The 17,912-nt window shown below is 48.5% G+C and overlaps 1 long non-coding RNA gene across 1 annotated transcript; it reads right to left on the bottom strand.

Annotated features, from left to right (window-relative positions):
* Window positions 1–551: 551 nt before the first annotated feature.
* Window positions 552–1,571, bottom strand: LOC144825115 (uncharacterized). The gene is made up of 3 exons (XR_013609280.1): window positions 1,392–1,571; window positions 920–1,304; window positions 552–645 (listed from the first exon to the last, which is right to left on the bottom strand). It is a non-coding gene; the product is annotated as an uncharacterized LOC144825115 (long non-coding RNA).
* Between the last annotated feature and the right edge of the window lie 16,341 nt (window positions 1,572–17,912).

Genomic DNA, 17,912 nt, shown 5'->3' with positions numbered 1-17,912 from the left:
CTATTAAGGGAGCTCATCCTGCTGATGAGGTCCATCGATAACCGCCTGGGACAGATGGTGGACCTCATGGGCCAGCAAGTGGCGTTGCAGAGGGACAGGCCTGTGTCCCAACCATCACCGCCGTCCCCTCCTGTTGTGCAGCAGGATGACAGTCCACCATCCTCCCCTGCGCCAACAGAGAGGGGCGAGTCCTCTGACGCCGTTGGCCATTCAGCAGGCCCCCCACCGCCAAAAAGATCTAGGGGGGGTCCAAAGAAGAGCCTGGGAGTCTCTGGAAGCCAAGCACCTGCCACACGCCAGTCACGGAGCCAGCCGTGAAGACAACCCTCTCCCCAACTGCATTGACTGTTTTGGACTATCTTTCCCCACATTGCCTTGGCAATGTCACCTGTCTGTTGGACTGGGTCACCACATCCATGTGGTGTCTACTCTTGCATCTCTGCGACCATGACTGTCAACTCACTGCTCATTCCCCACCTTCCTGTAAATATTCCCGCACAATTCACATGTCCACCCCGTAAATAAAATACCTTACAATCCAGATATTGTGTATTGAATTCTTTAGTGCAGTATTTACAATGATGATAATGTCCATGATATGTAAACATGAAGTACAGTATGCAGGGCAGGAACACTCTGGAGCACCTAGGGAGACACAACAGAACTACAGTCACTGGTCTCATCGTGGCAACAGACACAGATCACAGCTCCACAAATATCCAAATTATCACAGGTACACTACACATTGTCTAGCTGATATGCACAAATACCGTCCAGAATACATCTCCGTACGTAACGTCCATTCCAACAATACCATACATAGGTGACAGAACATGTGGCATTGTGAACATCTGCGCATATCCATTCACAACATAGGCTACCACACTAGACTATGTAGACGTTGTAACTCGTCACACACCTTCAAGTGAAGTAGCGTTGGATTAGCTGCTGCCGTTGGTCAACTTCTTCCTCCTCTCCACTGTCCTCATCACTGGATTCAGGTCCCTGAGCAGGTTGTGGCCTTGGTTCCTCACCGTCGTCCAGGAGCAGGGGGACCCCCTTGTGGATGGCCAGGTTGTGTAGCATACAGCATGCCACAACGATCTTGCACACCTTCCCAGGCGAGTATGCGAGTGCGCCTCCAGTCCTGTCAAGGCACCGGAACCTTGACTTCAGCAGCCCAAAAGTCTGTTCAATTACCCGTCGTGTCCTGCCATGGGCCTCATTGTAGCGGATCTCAGCTGGTGTCTGGGGATTCCGGAGTGGGCTCAACAGCCATGGCCTACTGGGATATGCAGAGTCCCCTGTGAATAAAAAAGACCCATAGCAATGTTGTACGACCACAGTAAAGCCAGTGAAACATAGCACGTGATAGCAGTAGTGTAACTCACCCACAATCCAGGCACGTTCAGGATGCAGATTCTCCATCATCCGTGGCACCATGCTGTTCCTCATAATGAAAGAGTCATGTGCGGAACCGGGATACTTAGCACACACATGTGAAATTGTCAAGTCTGCAAGGCACACCACCTGCACATTCATGGAGTGGTAGTGTTTGCGGTTCCGATAAATGTGCTCCGTCGCCTGCGGTGCCACCAGAGCCACATGGGTGCAATCTATTGCACCGACTACATGTGGGATGTGCCCAAGTGGATAGAAGTCCCCCTTAACGGCAGCCAATTCACGTCCCCGGAGGAAATGGATGTAGCGATTCTGATAAATCATCATGGCCTCAAGTACATCCCTCAGCACCATGCTGAACATGGGCTGCGACATTCCCCCAGCGTTAGCCACGGTCTCCTGGAAGGAACCAGTCGCAAAGAAGTGTAGTGCTGCCATTACCTTGTAGGTGGGTGTGAATGCCGTAGGATAGTGACGGCGAGGCTGCAGGTGGGGCTCCAATAGATCACACACGATCTTCAATGTCGGTCTGTCCAGCCTGAATTTCCTGATGATTGCCTCATTCTCCATGTCCTCAAGCACAATCAACTGACGTAGGAGATTTGGCCTCCTCCTAGTTTAGGATTAAAAAGAATAGGTCAATGACAAGCATCATGAGATGGCCATAGCACAAAGCATCAATGATGTAATGGGGAAACAACAAGCGCCAGAGAGATGCATGGCACATCTGGTTACATGGCTGCCCAATAGCTACACACAGAGGGCAGGCCTCTCCAGTGACAATACCCAAGTGACAGCAACACATCGGGGACTGTAAAAGTGGATACAATGATAGAACTAGTGACATGCGCAGACATGGAGCTACTAGAGCCACAAATCTAATGTGACTTAACATGTCTGTCATACCCATCTGCCGTACCTGCCACACCTCAATGCATCATGTACATTCTGCAAGCATTCATTAACACAATGATCACAATAGCAGGGACACTTCTGGTTGTGTGCATGATCAGTTCTGAATGCACAAGTCAGGTACGATACAATGCAGTGGCACCAGCCCGGTCAAGGTCTGCACTGACCAACAACACATTAAACCTCACGACATCTATGTAGAGCACCTGACGTCTGTCAATCATCATCACCCATCAGAACCCTTACTAAAATGGCACAAACGCATGCTAAAGTGGCTCACACTGAACGTGCGTCCTCCTGTGGATGCAATGGCTCTGTGGCATCGTGTGTACAATGATGTGCCCTACACCATGTAGCTGCATGGTACTTATACATTGTCCAGGATTGACATACACAGCACTGTGTACGAAAATGCCAGAACCTACCGCCGGTCCCCAGCGGTGTGACCCCAGCACCACCATCTACCCAGCCAAGGTAGCCATTGGCACATGGACTTGTGGACATGCCGCTGGCTATGCTCCGCCGCATGAGTCGCGGTACCTACCGCCGGTCCCCAGCGGTGTGACCCCAGCACCACCATCTACCCAGCCAAGGTAGCCATTGGCACATGGACTTGTGGACATGCCGCTGGCTATGCTCCGCCGCATGAGTCGCGGTACCTACCGCCGGTCCCCAGCGGTGCGCCACCGCCGCGGAGGCGGTCATTGGATGCTTTTGAATGATGCACCATCGCGGTAGCGCACCCCGGACACCCGTGGTGCGTCACCGCCGTGGAGCATTGCATACAGCCAATGGCATGGGTGTTCTATGTGGCATGATGCAGATTTGTAAAATGCAGAAGCGGTGCGCCGCCGCCGCGGAGGCGGTCATTGGATGCTTTTGAATGATGCACCATCGCGGTAGCGCACCCCGGACACCCGTGGTGCGTCACCGCCGTGGAGCATTGCATACAGCCAATGGCATGGGTGTTCTATGTGGCATGATGCAGATTTGTAAAATGCGGAAGCGGTGCGCCGCCGCCGCGGAGGCGGTCATTGGATGCTTTTGAATGATGCACCATCGCGGTAGCGCACCCCGGACACCCGCGGTGCGTCACCGCCGTGGAGCATTGCATACAGCCAATGGCATGGGTGTTCTATGTGGCATGATGCAGATTTGTAAAATGCGGAAGCGGTGCGCCGCCGCCGCGGAGGCGGTCATTGGATGCTTTTGAATAAGGCAGACCCAGACAACCAATTGTAGCATCTTATCAGCTTCCTAACGACCCCAGGGGCCTATAAATCTGTGGGAGTGAGCCACACATTCCCACTGCTCACAGAGCCTGCTGCCTGGGACCCTCTCCTGCTGCTGCCTGGGACCCTCTCCTGCTGCTGCCTGGGACCCTCTCCTGCTGCTGCCTGGGACCCTCTCCTGCTGCTGCCTGGGACCCTCTCCTGCTGCTGCCTGGGACCCTCTTGCTGCTCACAGAGCCTGCTGCCTGGGACACCTCAGAACACACTTCCGCCACAGGTCTGCCATATCCACAGGGATGTCAAGAACAGATAAGATCCGTGCCAGTCCATTCACGAGTGAGGAGCTGGATGTCCTTGTGAATGAGGTGCTGGCACAGTACCCACGCCTGTTTGGTGGCCCCAATGTCGTGGTAAGTCACCATGTAGGGAGCAGTAGGGCAGGGTGGTGTCAGACGTGTATTCATGATGCTGCAGTATGTTATTTTGGATGTGGGGTGCTGAAAAACACTGACAGACAAGATGTTTCCAGGTGGTGGGAGTGTGTGTTTAGCATTGTGACTCTGTCCTAGGCCTATACTTGTATGTGTGAGTGGGATTTGCTAATTTTTGGGGCAGACATGACCAACGGTTGTTTGCCTTGTAGCTGGTTGGACAGTGTCCGCTTGTGATGTAATTTCAGGGTGCCCCTGTAGTCATCGTCAGTGTGGCCCACAGAGTAGGTTCAGTGGCTGCACAGCCAAAGTTTGTCCATCAGCCAACTTACATGCTACAGTTGCTGCACACTGATTAGTGGATATGCCCCATCAATGCCCTGTACAATTTCTGATTTACACAGTGCTGTCGATGCATTACTGTTGAAGCATCATTGTTTAGCGTGATCATCATGGAGACTACGAAGCTCAATGTGTGCATGCATTCACTAATGTTTATGCCATGCAGAGTGGCCTTGTGAGGGTACCCCCAGTTCTGGAGGGAGATTGGTCACTGTGAGTCCAGAATCTGTGTCTGGCTGCTGTACTGAAAGATGCTGACATATGACAATGTGTAAATGTTAATTTGGCCTTCTTTACTCTCATACCTGCAGCTCAAAGTACACCAACGTAAGGCTGTCTGGAGGGCCATAGCAGCAAAGGTGCGAGCCCTGGGGGTATCAAACAGACGACACTCACACTGTCACAAGAGGTGGGACGACATCAGCCGGCTGGCTAAGCAAGTGGCAGAGATGACCTTGGGGATGGTACCACGCACAGGGCGTGTGGCACGGCGCACCATGACTCCGCTGATGGCACGCATACTGGCAGTGACCTATCCAGACCTGGATGCACGTCTGAAGGGGCTTCAGCAGCAAGACAGAGATGGTGAGTATCCGGGGAGGGAGAGTTTGTCTGGGAGTGTATGCATGTGTAGAGTGCCTGTGCCTGCGGTGACACATGTGATGTGCGTGTGCTGCCATGCTGTGATACGTGATGTGAGTGGCAACTGTGATGTGTGTCTGTATGAGGCATTGGCACACCATGGCCTTACTCTGCAGCTCCTGCCTGCAGTTTTCTGTCCTTGACATATATTTTGTTGTCCACATGGTCACTCTTCTTTGTGATGGTGGGTGGAGGCCCTATTATGCCGTACAGCTGTGTCCACTTAATGAGTGTGACACCATGTCTGTCTACTTTGCATGCACCTGCATGGTAGTGGCCCACACATTTGACAACAATGTGAACCCAGATTGGCACATGGTGATTGTAATGGCCTATTTGACAATGTGGCATGTGTAGACAATACAGGTGTGTGTATTCCCCTCTGGATCCCTTTAGGGTCTGTAAGTGGTGATGTTAGTTGTGGCTACATCATGTCCATGGGGCAGGTCAATGTGGGCAGGGGGAACACCGTCCATGGGCAGGGTGTAGTGCTGTGCGTCAACGACATTGGTCCACTCCTGCCTGTTTGTCCGCATGACAGGCACTGTTGTGGTCTATATGGTGTGTAGCTGCACATTGATTTGAGGGTGTGGTGGTTACCATGTAGCTGTAGGCCTCTCATGTGCTGCATTGCTCTGATATCGTGTGACCAGACAATGACACTTATACAACCATGTTTCTGTCACTTATGCAGATTCGCAAGACACCACGGCGGAACATGATCCTGAAAGTGGTGGTGAGACCAGCACGACAGCGGCAGCAGAGCAGAGTGCGACGGAGCAAAGTGACACTGACCACACCAGCGCTGATGAGGGTGACAGGAGTATGCATGAGGAATCTGTGGCTGAGACACAGAGTACCACTTCATCTGAGGGCAGGGGGGATGCGTCCCTGTTAGCAACCACAGGAGATGGGGAGTCTGCTGCTGCATCTGACTACCAACGGCCACTGCCCACCCTCCCATCCACTTCCTCTGGGGCTGGCCGTATCCGTGTCACTAAGAGGGGACGTGTGACATTCACACATGGCACCGCTGCACCTGCACCTGTGCCCCGTGCTGCCCTCAGTGCAGAGTGTGTAGAGCTCCTGCGGCAACTTTGCGTGGGCCAGACCGCCCTGCTCAATGCCTTCAGTGCACACGATAACAAATTAGGCCAGGTTCTGGCATTCATGGAGGGCATACACTCTGACGTGGGTGGCCTACATCGTACACTCCTGTCATTGTCAGGTACAGTGACGTCAGCCCTCCAACAAGCACATGCCCCCTTTGCAGCTCAGGTGCCTGTGACGTCCACCCAGTCAGTGGCCACATCAGATGACAGTGAGCACTTGGGACATACATCAAGTAAACGTTACAACACTAGGAGCACAGGTCAGACCCAAAGCAAACAATCCCGTCCACAGACTCCATCCCCAAAGAAGAGCAGGGACCCCCCAATATGCACAGACAAGCTGAAGTCACAGAAGAGCAAGGCCAGAAGAGCATTGTCTCAGACAACAGGCTCACATGCTGCAGAGCCATCACCAGCAATTGACTCTGCTATGCCCACAGAGGATGTGTGGGATGAAATGGCTACACCTGGGGAGAACACAGGGACAGACCCACCTACCACATCAACCCCAAAACAAAGTACATCGAGGCAGGTGGAGGGAAGCCCTGTTGTGACCAGCCCCCACGGACTCATGCCCCCCTAGCATTCTTCACCATCTCATCGAGGCTGTAAATCCCACGATTAACGCTATCATCAACGAATCCCTCGAATCAGGCATCGTTCCCGATGACTGGAAAAAGGCCATAGTGAAGCCTTTAATGAAGAAGCAAAACAAATCCCCCACTGACCTCACTAACATGCGCCCAATTTCCTTACTACCCGCGCTTGGCAAAATCACGGAGCAGCTAGTATACGGCGAGTTAAAAACCTTTGTAGAGAACAATCACCTCCTGCACCCCCAACAATCAGGGTTCCGTCCCGGCCACTCCACTGAAACCGCCTTGATTGAATTATCTGATTCTATCAAGTTCTTGCAGGATGAGGGGAGACAGGCTGTACTCATCCTGCTCGACTTAACAGCAGCGTTTGATACCATCTCGCATGCCATTCTTATTAATAGAATGCGCGAGATTGGTGTGACAGATACTGTGCTGACATGGATTACATCGTTCCTGTCCAATAGATCCCAAACGGTTTCACTAGGCCCCTACCTCTCCAGAGAAAGACCAATCACATCAGGAGTCCCCCAGGGGTCCATACTTAGCCCTCTTTTTTTTAACATTTACATGACCCCCCTCCTTGCACTGATAGAATCCCACGGAATCCTTGTCACATCGTATGCTGATGACACTCAGCTTGTCGTCACCATCAATAAAAAATGCACGGATGCAGTCTTTAGATTTAAGAATTGTCTCTCCGAGGTCTTTTTATGGCTGAATGATAACCACCTCAGATGTAACAGTGCCAAGACTGAGATCATACCCCTAGGGAAAGACTTGTCCTTTTCCCCAAAAGACTGGTGGCCAAAAAACTCAGAAGCCCCGCCGAGTGCTGTTTCCTCGGCACGTAATCTTGGCATCCAATTCGACGCATCCCCCAGCTTTGATGATCATGTCCGCATCACTGCCGGGAGCTGTTTTAGTCTCATTAGAACACTGAAGAAATTCTTTGACTTCCTCCCCATCTCAGCCAGAAAATCAGTCGCGGTTGCTCTAGTCCTTTCCCGACTTGATTATTGCAACGGACTAATGGCAGGAGTGAAAAAGTCCACCCTTAGGAAACTGCAAAGTGTTCAACACGCGGCTGCCAGACTCGTTCTCAAACTCCCCAGAAGGTCCTCAGCCTCAGCAGCCCTCAATACCCTCCACTGGCTTCCTCTTCACAAAAGAATTTTGTTTAAACTTTTACTCACTGCATTCAAAGCCACTAGAAAAACAGGTCCCCTGTATTTCACCAAGCGCTTTATGTATTACAATCCTACGCGCTGCCTGAGATCCTCAGGAACCAACCTTGTCGTTATCCCAAGATTTAAGTTAAAAACGCGAGGGGGAAGACCTTTTCCTTCCTAGCAGCAAGAGCTTGGAACAACCTCCCCGTTAACCTTAGGCTAGCTGATACTGAGAGCCACTTCAGGAAACTCTTGAAAACCTGGGTATTCCAGCAATCTGACTCTTCAGTTTTCGCAGCCATCTGATTCATTCATCACTATGTTTCTTTTTTCTGCACGCTCAGCGCCAAGATGCTCCTTCCGGAGCGATAGTCGCGCTTTATAAAATCCCATAAATATCAAATATCATTGTGGCAGTGGAGACCCCTGTCGTGACCAACCCAGTCATTGTGGCAAAGGAGGGCAGTGTAGTGGCCATCCCTGCCAAGAAGGGACAGGAGGGCACTGTAGACACCACCCCTGGGGTAAGTGGGAAGGTGGTCACTGTGGGGGGTACAACATCCAGAGAGGGTAAAGTGGTCCGGAGGCGTAGCCAGCCCAAGCGTACTGCAGGATCAAGCACTTCTCCAGAGGGAGTGCCAGTGTCTGCCCCTGATGTGGGACAGTTGTGGTGTGTGCCGGTGGTGTCAACGCCACTTCCCATCAACCCCATGACAGGGAAGCAAATTCATATTCCAAAGAAGTGGAAGGGCACCCCTCCTACCTCTCCCACCCACACTGTGTCAAGGGCGTGCATGACTCCACCTCCACGTGCCACAGTGCCACCTGGTCCGCACAGCCCTCCACCTTGCAGGCCCTCTGTTATAGCCACATCACATGTCCCTCTGTTACACCAGTCAAGTGGCCCTGCAGTCCCTGACACACAGCCAGGTCCCACTCCACATGACAGCCAGGAGTGAGTTGTCAACACCCTCAGACGCCTGTGGCACACATAGGTGTGCTACACTAGACCATTGTTAGCGACGTGGGTGTGTTCCTGGGCCTGTTGCTCTGAAGTGCTCTCCCCTGCCAAGGACTCTGGGCCTGTTGCTCTGATGTGCTCTCCCCTGCCAAGGACTCTGGGCCTGTTGCTCTGATGTGCTCTCCCCTGCCCTGCCAAGGACTCTGGGCCTGTTGCTCTGAAGTGCTGTACCCTGCCCTGCCAAGGACTCTGGGCCTGTTGCTCTGAAGTGCTGTACCCTGCCCTGCCAAGGACTCTGGGCCTGTTGCTCTGAAGTGCTGTACCCTGCCCTGCCAAGGACTCTGGGCCTGTTGCTCTGATGTGCTCTCCCCTGCCAAGGACTCTGGGCCTGTTGCTCTGAAGTGCTGTACCCTGCCCTGCCAAGGACTCTGGGCCTGTTGCTCTGATGTGCTCTCCCCTGCCAAGGACTCTGGGCCTGTTGCTCTGATGTGCTCTCCCCTGCCAAGGACTCTGGGCCTGTTGCTCTGATGTGCTCTCCCCTGCCCTGCCAAGGACTCTGGGCCTGTTGCTCTGAAGTGCTGTACCCTGCCCTGCCAAGGACTCTGGGCCTGTTGCTCTGATGTGCTCTCCCCTGCCAAGGACTCTGGGCCTGTTGCTCTGATGTGCTCTCCCCTGCCAAGGACTCTGGGCCTGTTGCTCTGATGTGCTGTACCCTGCCCTGCCAAGGACTTTGCACTTCCCGATTGTGATTCACCAGTGCATAGTCTGTGCCATTAGTACATGATTTTGAGACTTGCTGGTGTCTACTAATGTTGTGTACCTACATCTGTGCAATATGTGAATAAATACAGTACATTATGGTGTTTTTTCTCTGTCTCCTTACTGAATAAAGTCATTTTCTTGTTTGCATATGCTTGACTGAGTACCATGGTCTATTTTGTACATCACCATTGCAAGGCTCTATGTGGCCATATGATTTTTAGACAGGGGGACAGGGTCTTCAGTCCATTGTGGCCCTGCTGATGTTGTACTCTGTGATGGTTATTTGGCAGGCCATGCAGTTTTCGTGTTGGTGATTTGCTATTGCTGCATACATTGTTCACAGGTCACCTTGGGGGACACTGGCAGCACAGGGTGTGCAGCTGTGCTGTGGTGTAGTCGATGTCTATGATGTGATGAGGTGTGTGTTTTCCTTTCTGTGTGCCCAGGCGTGTATGTGTATGTTCGTCTTGTGTTGGCCCTTAGTCCTGGTGGCATGGCTTACATGGCATGTGTGGTGTTGGGTGTGGCAGAGGTGTGCAGTGTGAAGGGCGTTAGTTTGTAGTGTATGTATGTGTGCCCCTGTATGGTGTGAGACACACATGTGTCAGCCAGGAGTTGTATGCCTGTTGTATGTTTTGTCTTGCCCTGTGTGGATGATTGTATGCAATTGTGTGGACTGTGGGGAGTGCACTGGTGTTGTGTGTTCGATGTCAGCCAATCCTGCAGTGCCTGTGTGCCTGGTTGTGTGTCGCAGTGTGTGTGTATTGTGCTTGTTGTTACAGTGCTTGTTGATGTGCATGGGGGTGCACGGGATGGGCACCTGGCCTGTGACTAGTTAGGGTGGTGTGCAGTGTTGGTCGGGGTGGTGTGTCGCAGTGATGTTTGGGAACTGCCCATGCCTTGGTGTTGCCCTGCCTTCTGCATAGTGCGCATGTGTTGACCGCGGCGGTGATGTGTCCGTGACCGTGACGTTGCTGCAGGTTGGCCGACGTAGTGTGTTCCGGATGCCGTGGGGTGCCTTGTTGTGAGGTGGGTGATGTGTGGGTGCCCATGTGGATGTGGTGTGCCCCCCAGCAGGATGCCAGTGTTTAGTTTGGGCCCTGTGTCGGCATGTGAGATGTGTGGTGCATATGTGTAGTGGCGTACCTGCGACGGCGTACGCGGCGGCCCATCTGGCGATAGTGTTGCAGCAGGTACATGACCGGATGCATGTGGAGGGCTGGGTCCATGGGGTTCATGTCGGGTCTCGGCGTGCGTGCTCCGCTGTCGACTTTCCGCCTGCTAGAGCTGTGCGGTGTCTCCGCTGCGGTGCGTCTGCTTGTTTGGGCCATCCTAATTTGTCGAGCGGGGCGGACGTCATCGGCCGCGGCGGAGGGTGTCGATTGGCTGCAGCCGCCGCGGTGGCGGGCGCACTTTGATGGCGGTGCGTGGCGCTCCGCGGCGGACGGGAAATGACCTGTGTTTACCTATCCTAATGTGGCAGACGTGAATTCCACTGCTCGCGGGCGGAAAAAGCTGTTTTTCCGCCCCGCCACCACCGCGGTGGTGCCACCGCCCGACATCCTAATGGACCCCTTCATATTTATATTTTCGATATTTTTAACAACACTAGGAAAACGATATTAAGACTACTCGATATTTTTGACTAGATATTTTTGTATTCGATATTTTATTACTATTACATTAAACGATATTTTAAACCTCGATATTCTTACTTTCGATATTTCCCTATACTCGATATTTTATACTCGATATTTTGTCCATTCGATATTTTGGAATCGATATTATGACCAGTTACCCTAAAATGTATTCACTTTATTTCTTTATTCAAAAACGACATTAAGAGGAAAATAAGGATTTTATTTTAAAACAATTAATTTCATTATTTTAGAAAATTCAGAAATAGACATTTATTTAGATTGCACAAATGCAAATATTTTAGCAAAAGACAGATAGTTCCCAAAATTCATTCTTTCTCCTAACTTCCCTGACTAATAACCTCACCTAGGGCTCCATTAGGATGACGGGCGGACATTGTCCGCCCGCCACCCTATCGTAGAACGGGACCGCCCGTCATAAGGGTGGGGGTCCCGTGGGGGGAATTAGGATGTGCCCGCCACAGTGGCGGGCACATCCTGTAGTTTTAGCATTGTGGCGGGTGGTGCACTCTGCACCGCCCGCCACAATGTGAAAAATGCTTTTTTGCATTTGCATATGCAAAGCGGCAGGCACCGCGCGGTGCCTGCCGCTTTGCATATGCAAATGTGGGGGGGTACCATAGGTACCCCCCATGTGCCCCCCAACATTGGTGGCAACCTGGGGGCCCTGCAGGGGGCCCCCGCACCAATCTCCGCCTGCCTTTCCGTGGCGGCATTGCCGCCTCGGAAAGGGCTCTACTTATTGCCATTGTAATATGGCTGGCGGTGTCCATTGGACACCGCCACCATATTAATCTATTACCGCCGCGGTCGCAGGGCGACCGCGGCGGTAAAGCGGCGGACGGTCTTTCCGTCCGCCATTGTCCCCTCCGCCTGATCAGGCGGAGGGGAAAACGAGAGTGGTTGTTGGGCGGATTGCCTCCGCCAGGGTGGCGGTGGCCACCGCCACCCTGGCGGAGGCAATCCGCCCGATATCCTAATGGAGCCCCTAAAGTTCAAATCTCATTCTAAAGAAATAAGAAAATTATTCAAAGTCTTACATCTCAGGAAAAATCAGCATATGGACAGCATCTCGAGAGGAAATCGAAAAGGAGTTTTTTCTTCACTAAAATCAGCACTTTTTATACCTTTTTCACTAGCTCTATCTATCAAAGAGAGTAACTTTCAGCATAAATTCGAGTTCTGATTGGACAATTTGGGATTTGGGATGGATGAGCATCATCTCTTCATTACAACATTTATTCTGCTTCCGTCAGCCTGATTTTAAATGGGTCATTGTTTTTGGGCCATGTCCAGCCTAGTCTTGTTCTCAGTTAGCTACTTTACCAAACTCTCTCACGTTCATAACCATTGTGCAAAATTCTTTGGCAGCCATCTGGACTTCCAGGCCACTTTGTCCTTGAACCGCTTTCACTCCAGGCACAAGCAGCTCGCATTCGAACTCAGAGTTGGGCTTGCGCATGCTCAGTCTATTTTCTTTTCGCAGTTCAGCAAGTCAGCCATCTTTTATTAGGCCTCACAGGCCAAAATGGGAACTATCATAGAAACAAACACAAACAAACTTGAATTTTAGAATTTTAGCCCTTATGTTTACCTCCCCCCCCCCCCACTAAGGTTTTCCCTATTAGTAGTTACCTAGCAGATAAGCAACATTTAGGCATAATATACTTAATTATCCTTTGGTTTCTGCCACAAATACGTAAACAAAAGCACATTAATGCTGCATTTTATTATTTCAAAGCTGCTTATTAGTTTAGGACACGACAAAATCACATAGTTAGTTAATTATAATTGCAACATAAGCAAAGTTAATTCCCACGTGTACTTGTGTAGGTGCAATTTTACTCTAGATTGATTAATTCCACACATCATTCCATTAGTTGATGTTATAGGTATGGAAGTATGACTTCACAAGGAGTACACACAATTTTGTTTCTCCTCCTTGCTCCATCAAAAGCACTCCTTCCAAAGAGGGAGACATGTTTGTAGAAATGTCAAATCGTTTAACAATAAATATTTTATTCCAATATTTGTGCCTCATGAGCAAATATAATGTTGCATTTTAAAATGATCAGGGACCCTAACGAACATGAATTTTAGCATATAAAATTCTCAAATAAGAATGATGTTAGTATAGAATGATTTGTAGATATTAAAGAATGCTCTTCATATGCAGGTTTCTGCACAAACTGTTTACAATGGTTCCCTTATTGGTATTTTATCGAGCGTCACCACCAGGTGTACAATGCAAGTTCTTAAGAGTTAATTCTAATAAAATAATATTTTATGAGTAACACATGGAACAAGGCCAAGTTTTTATCACGTTGCCTGCCTGGCATTGCAAGAAATGCATAAAATTGGGTGTAGGCCTTTTTCAAGAGGTTTTAATAATAATGGGGGACACCGATTTCTATTGTATAAGAAAGTGGTCTACTAATGAAATATGATTTACATTATGACATTTTACAAAATGTGTACTGTGTGTGAGATTGTTGTTTTAAAAAATGTAAAAGGGTCATAATGTATTTGTGTTTCTTTTTGTAGTGATTATATTATGATATTATGATAAATAATCTAGACTACAAATAAAGACCTTAAAGTAAGAATTAAATGAAGTTGCTATTTTTTTCCACATAACTTTGTCAACCCCACAGTGACTTATGCATTCTACAATACATCAACAAACATAACATAACAATATGGCATAACCATGCAGTACCTTCACAATACCCGCTGTAATTTAGCCAAGCAGAGCAACATAGCACAGTTACTGAATGGGAAGTTACAATATCTCAGGCAACTAAACCCAAACCAATAAATGCTAACAAAGTATGCAAATAAGTAGGTATTTTTTTTGTATTCCTTGGTGTACTGTCTGAAGAGGCCATCAGCTGTTGCAGTCACACCTCCTGACCCACTGAGCCCGAGCTGCGCTTGGTCAACAGATGATCATGGTGAAAGAGGCCAGAAAAGGGAGATGGGAACCAGAAAGAGGATAAGATGGTTGAGGAGTAGATGGAGTGTGAAAGTAGGGAGTAGAAAATGGGAATGAGAAAGGAAGTGAATGGATGAGGTTGTATGACACAATCACAGTCTTTACAACAACTTGCCTTAGGGAAAGTGCTAGACTTTTGGAACAGTATAATATACTATTTCAACTCCAATCTGTGAAACAGTGGGGAAAGTGTTGGACTTTAAGCGCTGGCCTTAAAGTCCAATGCTGCTTTACCTAAGGCATGTCGTTGTAACAACATTGTTGCCAGGGCCGGACTGGGAACCGAAATCGGCCCTGGCAAAGTGCTCAGCTGGCCCCCACCTCTCCCCTGGGGGTGCGACCGCACTCTTTGCCAGGGCCGGTTTTCGGCCGATTTTGTTACAGGGCCGTTTTTGCAGCTATGCTGCAAAAAACGGCCCTATAACAAAAACGGCCCCCTGGGGCCCAAAACCGGCCCCCACCCATGCGGCCGACCGGGGGATTGCCCGGTGCCCACAACGGCCAGTCCGGGCCTGATTGTTGCAAAGGAATGCATGGTTAAGACACATTCGTTGTTCTGCAAAAGCAATGTGTGGTTCGGCGGTCGTTGTAATTGCTGTTTCCCGATGGATGAGAACCTGGAAGAAGGATAGAAGGGGACTTATACAGTGTGAGCAGCTGTTTCAGTTCAGTTTCCCTCTGCATTCTTGAATTGCAGTTCTGTAAGGAGTTTCACAAGTATAAGACTACAGGTGCTAAAGGCAAATTAAAATAAGGTTGGACGGACTACTTGCAGTGGTGGTCGCAATGACTCGTGGGTGCAGGGCGGGGGCTATGCAAATATATATATATATATTTTTTTTTTTATTGTTAAACATATTTATACGTATTTATACAGATTTATTCATCATACACTTTGCACTTTATATTTATATATATATTATCTACACTGTTTTGCATAGCTTTTTGCACATCTAGCAGAGGTGTTTGTTGCATCAGATATATTTACAAAAATGTTGGTACTCTGTTTACATAAGATCCTCCCTGGTTTTACATTGAGGTCTCTGTTGGGGTATTTCTATATGTATAGAGCTGTCTTTAAGGTTTAGGATTTATCCTGCTATATCGCATTCAGAGCTTCGTGGTGATGTTCGCTGAGTTGTGTTACATCGGTGAGATCACAGTCACCTTATACCAAAAAAAAGCATTTATGCTGATATACAAATATTTTATGTTTAAGGTGTATCTCTTTATAGAGGGGGCTGCATTTTAGTGGATTCTGCAATGTTAAAGCGGTTATTAGAGATTAAACATTCTTGTTTTTTTATTTGCAATGGGGTATGTGTTTTTGTGCAAAAAAAACAGCTGTCAACTAATCTCTGCGCAGAATCAATGTGCGATAATACCTCTTCTATATCTATGGTCATGTGACCTGGAAGTTCGTGTCAGGGAGGCGGGTACTTGTATTCACTGCATAAAAAAGACAAAAAAATTTAACTGCTCTGCATGTGATCAAGGGCTCATGTAGCCCGAAACGCGTCATGGCTGTTTTCCTGTGCCAATAAATCATTCTATGGCCAGATTCTGTGGTCCGTCTCCTGTTACTAGCTTCGCCGGTCTAATGGATTTGGAGGTGGCTTAAGGAGTGTTTCTGTGCATATATATATATATATATATATATATATATTACCTACTGGCGGTCGCCAGTAGGTATATATAGTTAGGATTTTTTCCCTATGGGATTTTTGAAAATTCTATGTCTAATAACTTTGGCGTTTGTGGACGGAATTGGCTGAAATTTTCAGGAAAATGGCACATTTTGTTTCTGAGCAGCCCCTGAAAATTGGGGGGGGTTTCGTCCAGGGGGGGTCGAGAAAAAAGGGGGGTCCCAAAACGTGTTTTTAACATTGAGTTTTCCATAGGGCGGTTGGCCTCACTTTTAGCCCGAACGGCTGAATGGATTTGCACGAAACTTGGCAAAATTGTAGGGACTGGTAGCCCGATGTGCCTTTTGTAGGTCTCAATATATGTGCTCCAGTGGATTTTGAGAAATTAACGTTTAAAAAAAGATATATATCTGTAACAGCGGACCGGGCAGCGCCCCGGTTCGCGGACCTTACGCGTACCGGAACTTCGCGTAGCGAAGCTGATTGGCTCTCCGGTGTCTGTCAACATTCTAAACAGTCCGGAGCGGCCGCCATCTTGTCTCTCGGTAGGATTGAGAGACAAGAGGAGGCCAAAACAAAGGGGGAAATAACCATAAGGGGGCATAGTAGATCCTCCCTGACCCCCTAGGTTTAATGTGGAGGTTTTAAAAGGGCCCCGCGGGGCAAAAAAATAATAATTTTTTTTTTGTTTTTTTTGCGTGGGTAGCGCCCGGTCCGCGAACCGGGAAGCGTTCTGGGCAGCGTACTGCAATGAAAAATGAATGATAGACTTTTTCAAATACTGTATGTTAATTGATTGTTGGTTTTGTTGATTATTTTTTAATTTTTTTATTTTTTAAGCAATTATTTATTATTGTGATTGTGTTTCAAAATTTAATAACATTTCTAACATGAACGCGCCCCGGTTAGCTTCCGGGTCACTGCGCTTCGCGCCTCGGTCCGCGCCCCGGGCACTTCCGGGTGCGCTAACGCGGTACGTCACAAGACGCATTACGCGGCAACGCGATACGTCGCGCTTTCGCGACGCATCGCGGATCGCTTCCGGGGAGCTTCGTTTCGCGCCTCGGTCCGCGCCCCGGAGCACTTCCGGGTGCGCTAACGCGGTACGTCATAAGACGCATTACGCGGCAACGCGATACCGTCACGATGTTGATTTCTTACCGGTTCGCGGACCGGGTCGCGGCATCAATTTGAGCTAACGGAAAGCTTTCCGGTTCGCGGACCGGGAGCGAAACAAAAAAAATATTTAAAAAAAATTATTAATAAACATATAAAATATATTTTTGGATTTAAAGAAGAATACATTTTACAGCTATAGATATTAGCTTTTAAAAAACCAATGAAATTCACTGAAAAAACCATAGGTTATAGACCATATATAGTTAGGAATTAGCATTTACAAAACCTTGAAAATTCACTGAAAAAACCATAGGTTATACACCATATATAGTTAGGAATTAGCATTTAAAAAACCTTATTTTACTCACACAAAACCAATGAAATTCCATATATAGTTAGTTGTACTAACTATATATCGCGCACCCGCAATCCACTGCTGATCATGTCACATATTACATCATTCATGACATGGTCAGTGACATCACTGATGACATCACTGATGACATCTCAAATGACATCACTGATGACATCACTGATGACATCTCAAATGACATCTCAAATGACATCACTGATGACATCACTGATGACATCTCATTTGACATTACTGATCACATCACTGATGACATCATTCATGTGATAATACGATGAACCTCTTCAGACTCTAATATAACCTTAGATACACTCAGTGTAAACAGACACTCACAGACTGTCACTCATCCATGGAGTTACTTACACACCTAGTCAGTCATGCAAAGAATCAATCACACCTCCATTTTCACAACTATACAGTTATGCACACCTTACTTATTCAAACATATACTAAAACATATTTACTCACTTATACAATCCTGGATACAAGTTCACAATGATCCATACAGCCACTCACACATTCACTGGCTCTTATGCACAGTTATTTATATATGTCAACTCT

This window comes from Lissotriton helveticus, chromosome 3_1, assembly GCF_964261635.1.
Source record: "Lissotriton helveticus chromosome 3_1, aLisHel1.1, whole genome shotgun sequence".
Taxonomy (NCBI): Eukaryota; Metazoa; Chordata; class Amphibia; order Caudata; family Salamandridae; genus Lissotriton; species Lissotriton helveticus.
This window is presented reverse-complemented; position numbering and strand designations above follow the sequence as displayed.